Raw genomic sequence first — 8,103 nt, forward strand, 5'->3', positions numbered from 1 at the left:
AGGAACAATTAAAATAACATCTTTGTCACAATCAGATTAATGAATATTAAAAATACTGGTAATATCAAGTATTGGCAACTCCGAAAGGAACTGGGTATTCATAGAAACTTTTCTTTCATCTTAAAGCAGTCCCTTTAGCATATGTTGTGATGCTGGTTTGGTTGAGGTATATTCTTTTAGCCTTTTGTCTGGGAAACTCCATATTTCACCTTCCAATTTAATTGAGAGGCTTGCTGGGTAGAACAGTCTTGGTTGCACATCTTTGCTATTCATTACTTGGAATATTTCTTGCCATTCTCTTCTGGCTTGCAGGGTTTCTGTTGAGAAGTCAGATGCTACCTGGATTGGGGCTCCCTTATGTTACTACCTCTTTCTCCCTTGCTGCCTTGAGGATTCTCTGTTTGTCTTTGATATTTGCCATTTTAATGACGATGTGTCTTGGAGTGGGCCTCTTGAATGGGACACTCTGTGCTTCCCGGACTTGTGTGCCTTTTTCTCTCCTCCATTTAGGGAAGTTTTCCATCATGACTTTTTCAAGTAGGTTCTCTATCCCTTCCTCATCCTCTTCTCCTTCTCGCATCCCTATTATACGGATATTATTACATTTCAGGTTGTCCTGCACTTCCCTAAGTGCCTCTTTATTCTTTTTGAGTCTTTTTTCATTTTCTTGCTCTTTCTGGGACCCTTATTCTACCTTGTCCTCCAGCTCGCTGATTTGGTCCTCAGCTTTATCGAGCCTGCTTTGGATTCCTTCTCCTGTGTTCTTCAATTCAGAAATTGTATTCTTCATTTCCTCTTGTGTCTTACTGATAGCATCTGTGTCATTTTTCATGCTGATATAGTTTGTAGTTAGTTCCTCATAGTTTTCCTGTACTTTTTGGTCATTCTCTCTGAGCTCACTGAGCTCATTGAGTTTCCTTAGAACCATTGTTTGGAACTCAATACCTGATAGTTTACTTGCCTCTATTTCATTTAGTTGTCTTTGTGAGGATTCCTCCTTTCCCTTCGAGTAGGGGGTGTTTCTTTGTCTTCCCATTATTGGTGAGACTCTTCTTTTTTGCTTCTGATTCTTAAGTTGATCTGTGTTGATTTTCTGACTTTGTGGTGTGAACTTCTATGGTTGGAGACCGCTGTTTTTACTTTCTGGATCTGCCTCTGATGATGTCAGATGTTGATCATGTCTGACCTTAGGCAATCTGTTCAAGACTTTCAGTAATCTACTGTTGGTGGCTGTCTCCTTTGGCTGTTAATCTATTCACTCTGCACTCAGCAGGGCACCTTAGAAAGCTCATGGCGGTGTGGAGTCCTCCCTGGGGGCGGGGTTATTGGGTCCTTTCACACTGCTGCCATATGGGGGAGGAGTGTATACTGGAATCCCACCCACTACTCTCTCCATTCTCTTTCCAAAGTTTCAGTTCCCAGTCTCTCCTCAGGTGATGCCAGATGTTTCTGCACTCCTTTAGCCAGGGATCTACTGTCTGTGGCTGCCACTCTGCACTCAGCAGGCAGCTTGGACAGCACAGGATGGGGTGGAATCCCACCTGGGCGTGGGGCTATTGGGTCCTTTGATGCTGGTGCCACTCATGGGGGATGAGTCAAAACCAAGATCCCCCCGGCTACTCTCTCCGTTCTCTCCCCAAAGCCTCCTTCCCCTGTCTCTCCTCAGCCATCTCTATCCCACTCTGCCTCGCCTTTGCCAGAGACCAGGGTAAGTGGCTGCAAATAAAAATTTAGGCGTTGGCCCTTTAAACAGTTCTTTGCATCTCAAGCCACCTGTCTCTGACAGAGAGCAACCTGGCACTTCTTGCAGCTGGCTGTTTTCTGTGTACCTTTTGGGCTCTGGTGCTGTGAGCTACAGATCCCCGCTTTTGGTTTAGACCCCCTCTTCTCAGGGGGATCCAACTGGCAGTTTCCATATCCTTCTGGTGCTGCCACCCGTGGGTCCTGCGCCCGCCTTCTCGAGTTTGTATCATACTCCTTACCAGTTAGATTGCACTAAAGCCAATTCTTCTGTCTCCAAAGTTACAAGGCTCCCCTCTCACTATTGTTCAGTCGTGTGTTCCAGGTGATTTCTCCACAATTTATTTGTAGTTCCAGGTTGGTCCTTGGAGGAGGTCAGTGTGACTTCCACTCACTCCTCCTCCATCTTGATTCTCGAAGTTCTTAAAGGGAGAGGCAAGGGAACCTTTGGACTGGACTGAAAAATGTTGTGAGCTCTTCCAAACTATCAAGGAAAAGTTGCTTACCACCCAGGCTCCAGGACCGTCATATATAAGAAAGCCAATAGACTTCTTTGTACATGAAAGGAAGGCATTGGTCTTGGAGTTTTAACCTAGACGCAGGTGAACATCAAGTACCCAGTAGCATACTTTTCTAAACAATTAGATATAATAACCAAAGAATGGCCAACATGTTTGAGGGTGGATGCTGCTACTTGCAACTTACTAAAGGAAACTGAAAAGTTCACCCTGGGTCAACCAACCACAGTGTACACCTTGCATTGTGGACTGCCCTTACTAAAAAAAAGGGGGGTCCTTGTTAACAACAGGTCAACTAGGTAAATATGAAACCATTCTGTTGTGCTATCCTAATGAGACTTTGAAGTTGGCTTCTATCTTAAACCCTGACTCTCTCTTGGAACTTCCCATACATGGCTATATTCAGATTATTGAACAAGAGTACTCCAGTGGACCTGATTTAATTGGTCAGCCTGTGACAGACCCTTATTTGGAGATGTTCACTGATGGTAGCAGCTTTATGGATCAAGGACAATGAAGAGCTGGATATGCTCTGGTCACCCATCAGGAAATATTGGAAGCAGAGGCCCTTCCACCAGGTACTTCTGCCCAGAAAGCTGAACTCATACTTCTTACAAGAGCCCTGCACTTAGGTAAGGATAAAAAAGTAAACGTATATACCAATTCTAAGTATGGCTTTTTTGTGGCTCATGTCCATGAAGACATTTGGAAAGAAATAGGACTATTAACTGCAGGCAATAAAGAGATTAAACTTGTCTCCAAAATATTATATTTATTAGAAGTTATAATTAAACCAAAAGAATCATCAATAATTCACTACCCATGGCATCAGAAGTTAGACTGTACAATCACAAAGGGGAATGCTCGGGCTTATCAGGCTGCCAATCTAGAAGCCAAGAATAAACCCTCCCCAAAGCCCCTACAATAGCTCTAATTCCTGAAGTACACTTGGCAAAATATTTTCTCTTGAAGATTTAAAGAAAGCCAGAGAATGGGGATTTAAGCAAAAACTTAATACTAAAACTGGATGGACATCCAATAAGCAGGGAATAATTCTCATCCCTGAACAACTCATGGAAGATATTATTAGTCATATCCATCAAAGTACACATTATGGATGAGTCACCACTCTCCAATGGATCCAAATGGTCATTGTAAGACCAGATATGCTAAGGACTATACAGAAAATAATACAGGGACGTACCATGTGTGTTACAAATAATCCAAAACTAGGACCTCCACCCCCAGCAGCAGAAGTTCAACTCAGGGGTGTGGACCTAGGGGAAGATTGGCAGATTGAAATAATTAAAGCCCACTTAAAGGACATTATTCCTAGGTTTGGACTGCCTTTAACCATTCAAAATGATAAGGGAGCAGCTTTAATAGCAAAAGGAACTCAGGAGATACCTGAGATTTTAAATATCCATTGGAAATTACATACTTCATGGAGATCACAATTGACTGGAATAAATGTAAAAAAGAAAGAAAGAGTCATACTTTAAAAAAGACTTTAGCTAAAATTTTCCAAAACAAATATAACTTGGGATAAAGCCTTACCTATTGTACTGTTGAGAATAAGGGTGACCCCTAGCAGTAGGCTTGGTTTAAGCCCATACAAAATCTTATATCAAAGGCCCTTCCTACTTTCCTCAGGTAAGTCCAGAGATACGGATGAGGTACATATTAAAGAATCAGATACTATTAGATATTAGATATGCTCAATTATTAGGAAACCCTTTAACTGCTATACGTAAGTGTACTTCCAGTAGGTTACTGTATCCAACAGACATATACCTTTATACCACTTGAGTACAGGAGATCCATTACTACCGAAATCCTGGAGAAATCAACACCCTGAAGACCAACTCTAGCCTCATTGGACAAGACCATGTGAGGTGCTGCTAGCCACCATTCTTTTTTTTCTTTTTAATCCTCACCTGAGGGTATATTTATTGATTTTAGAGAGAAAAGAAGGGAGAAGGAGGGAGGGAAGGAGATGGGGGAGACAGGGGTTGGGGTGGGGGGAGAGAGAGACATTACTCCAAGCAGTCGAGCTGCCTGACCAGGGCTAGTCATTCACTTTTCAGTGAAACTCCAAGGAGTCAACCATGGATTTACTACACTTGGATGAAGCAAATACCATCAGATTCTCCAATAGAAAATAGACTCCAGAAATACCCCAACTGGACCAGTGAGCTCTTAATGGCCTTAAAACAATAGAGACCAATGCATGATTGTTGTGGGTTTGAAATTTTATACCTTGTTTTTATTTTTAGTTTTCTAATTTTCTTTTCCTTATAATCTAATTGTTCCCTCTCTGCTCATTGGATATCTATCTAGTTTTAGTATCATGGATTGAATCATTTTCTTTGTACTTATTTTACAAGGTTATAGAGTACCCATTTTAATTTTTTCCCTTACTATTTTAAGTGTCTGCAATTTGATGGCTTGGAAAGAAAAAACCTTAGACAAGTTATCTCAAAGTATAGCCAATGTGGAGATTTGAGTGATGGTTGAATTTCTCAGGATTCCACAAACAATTCAAGGTCAGTAGACACCACTAGTAGTCCCAGTAACTAATTTTAATGCTGTACCAGACACTGTAACTTATTATAATCTCCCTCCAGCCCTTAAATTTCAACTTCAAGTACAATTAACCTTCAAGGATATACCCACATCTTGTTTTAACCTATGTGAACTACTCTCTATTGCAGGACAATTACCTATGAGTCCTCCATGATCTCTCCTCATCTACCTAGTTATTAGATGTTCACACTCAAAATCTTGAAAAACATACAATAGATCAATATGTTACAACAACAACAACAACAACAAAATGATATCAATTTATGTCAGAAAGTCCAACAAGTTGGATATCATGTAAACGGACTTTGGGAGGCTTATAAAAATTTTCATACATGCTTTGCCAAAGTCATATCCAAGATCCCTAAAAGTGGTGAAATCAGTGAATCTGCTCTTGGAGGAGTAACTGTGCTCTCCCAGGTCACATCTTTATTTGTGGTGTAGAGAGTGACATCCAACGTGCGGTTAGACACATCGCTGTTTAGATAGCTGGCAAGTGAAGGCTCATGTCTATTGGGGCACTTTATAACACCTCTTTCTCTGCACAAGACAGAAAGTATGATCTCTCTCTTCCTGAACAGCCCTTTGAATTAACAAAGAAATGTTAGCTGGATATGAGGATCACATAGGACAAAGTATTCTTAGCATTTTCATATAAAGTAAAGGGGTCTATGTCAATAGAGACACGACTCTCAACCTTTTTGCCTCTACTGGACCAATTGTTGAGGATATTTCCAAGGGCCTTGCTGCCCAAAAACATCCTTGAACTTCCTAACCTGGGTGTTTCTTGACAAAAGTATACGCCTTGATTACTTATTGGCAAAACAAGGGGGAGTATGTGCAATGGCTAATACATGCTGCTCCTATGTTAATACCTCCAGAGAAGTTGAAACTTGAATAGACAGAATTATACAGAAGGATACCTGGTTACGGGATGTGAGAAAAGAAGACCCACTATGATCTTTGGTTACCTTCTGGAATGGGGGAACTCTTTCATGAATTATTGCAAAGGTTCATTTTAATTATGATATTTATCATATTATGTCTCCTAATCTTTAAAGGCTTTACATTTTTAAACATTTCATCGCTAGAACTAAAACCAAAACTGTCAAGGAACAAATGTTATGGTAATGCAGAATGTCTCCATTTAACCAGGAACTAAGGAATTTTCCAAATAAGTGCTAAGCAGTTTCATTCCTCTAATCTAGATTTTTGCCCCTTTCCAGCAGGAAGTAACACGAATGGTAATCACCCATATCCCTTAAGAACAAGGAATGAACAAAAGACAGCAGGGATTAAAGCCACAGCTTAACTAAAAGGATGAAATTTAAAGGTAAGGAGAGAAGTATAGAAGTTTGAGTATTAATGGTAGTCAATCTTTATGGTTCCCAGAAATGAAATCTTAGTCAAAATTCTGCTTTTGTAAGCAATAGCCAGTTCCCAACAATGTAAGGATAACAAAACTAAACTAGAATGATTTAAAAATAGTGATTTTACTAACAATAGAGTCATAAGATCTTAGTTTAGTTGTTTTACAGAAATCAGGAGTCCGAAAGATTCTAGGGGTAACATGTGGGAAAGACCACTGACTCTGAGAAGTCTACAATAACAGAAGGCTTCTTAGATACCACAGCAATGCAAAAGAGTTGACGGGAGAGTCCTGTCTCCCACCCCAAATCATTAACACCCTTTATCAACATTTAGAATCATTCAGTTCCTCTCACTTTTCATGTAAAGTTCTCTTTCAAATCCCTTACAACCCCTGGTGTTTTCCCCCTCAGGGATGGAAATTTCGGCTTTCTCCCTGTCTTATCATTTGGCTACCTCTTGAAATAAATTCCTTCCTTGTTACATACTTGATGCTTTAGTGATTGATCTTACTGCATGCCAAGCAAATGAGCTTGGGTACAATTACAATCACAGGTTTAATTTATGAAAATTCAAACAGTCTAAATATCTAGCAAGGGGGTCCTGGAAAAATGCTGTGGAAAGCTTGCTGTGGAAAAAATGTCAGTGTCAAGAAGATAACTATGAAGGTAGATGTTATAGCTGTTATATGTATGATTTTCTGGTACTTAGTTTTTTCTAAAATCTCTTCAATGTATATGTATAGTTTTTGTGATCAAGAGAAATAGTCTGTCTCTAAATCACTTTATAAAAATTACATTATGAAGCTTCATGCACATTACCATTCTCTATATTCAAGTTAGGACTTTATAGCAAAGCTACAGCAAAGTATACAGACATTAAATCTAAATGATGATTCACTTCTCAACACAATGCTTTTAGTAATAGAGTCTTCACCATCTCTTACTTTGATTTAGAAAGAAGTGGTATAAATGAGCTAGATTACACTCTAACTTTTCCTATATTTCTATACTGTATTTCATTTTTCTTGTACAAACAACTATTAAATGTGAGGACAGAATTTATCAAATTAAACTAAAAACCACCAGCCTTACACGGAAGAACAAAATAATTAGAAACCAATATGTTTAGAGTGCTATGAACACTCTAGACAAAATTGTCTAGGCTTAACTAGACAAAATTGAGGTCCAAATTATACTTTAATAATCTATCTATATCAAGATCATTATTACTTTGGACCCCAAGTATAAGTGAACAGGAAAAATGTCACATTTCTATCTAAACTTTATTAACCTAATGTATTCACAGAAAATGACAGTAGAGGAGTTTGAAATTCTTATAAATTTACATCAAAAGTAAAAGTATAAGTTCCTAGAGAAAATGTAAAACCTTGGATACAAATGCAGCATTTTAATAATCAAAGAATAAAATTCAATCTTACTGACTTTTGAGGCACAGAATATTCAGTCATAAGGATACTTATCAATTACTTTGCTCTACTGTTGAAATAGAGTCTACTTAGGATTCACATGTGGCTTCTAGAGCTCAAAGAACAAATTAAACCCAACAACCCAAGTCTCTAATGTTGAAAAGACATGTAATTCTAAAAACATAGGGGTTTTCCTAAAATCTCTCATTCTAAACCACCTTCCTTCTTACCTACCTTTCTGTTCTCTTATGAAAACAAAGCTAAACATGTTTTCTTTTTTGTAAACACATAGTTTTGACAGATTACATACATCAAAGCTTACGTAAGGAAAAATATATTAATGAAAGCAGTAAAAACTTAGGTATTAAAAGTATATATATGTTTTTGAATAAAACTGATTACAATATCCCTTTTAACAGTAAACCTTTAAAAAGAAAAGACATTTTGGTCTTCAGATTTACAATT

Source organism: Pteronotus mesoamericanus, unplaced genomic scaffold (genome assembly GCF_021234165.1).
Source record: "Pteronotus mesoamericanus isolate MK-2021 breed Mesoamerican mustached bat unplaced genomic scaffold, CSHL_Meso_final contig_58, whole genome shotgun sequence".
Classification (NCBI taxonomy): Eukaryota; Metazoa; Chordata; class Mammalia; order Chiroptera; family Mormoopidae; genus Pteronotus; species Pteronotus mesoamericanus.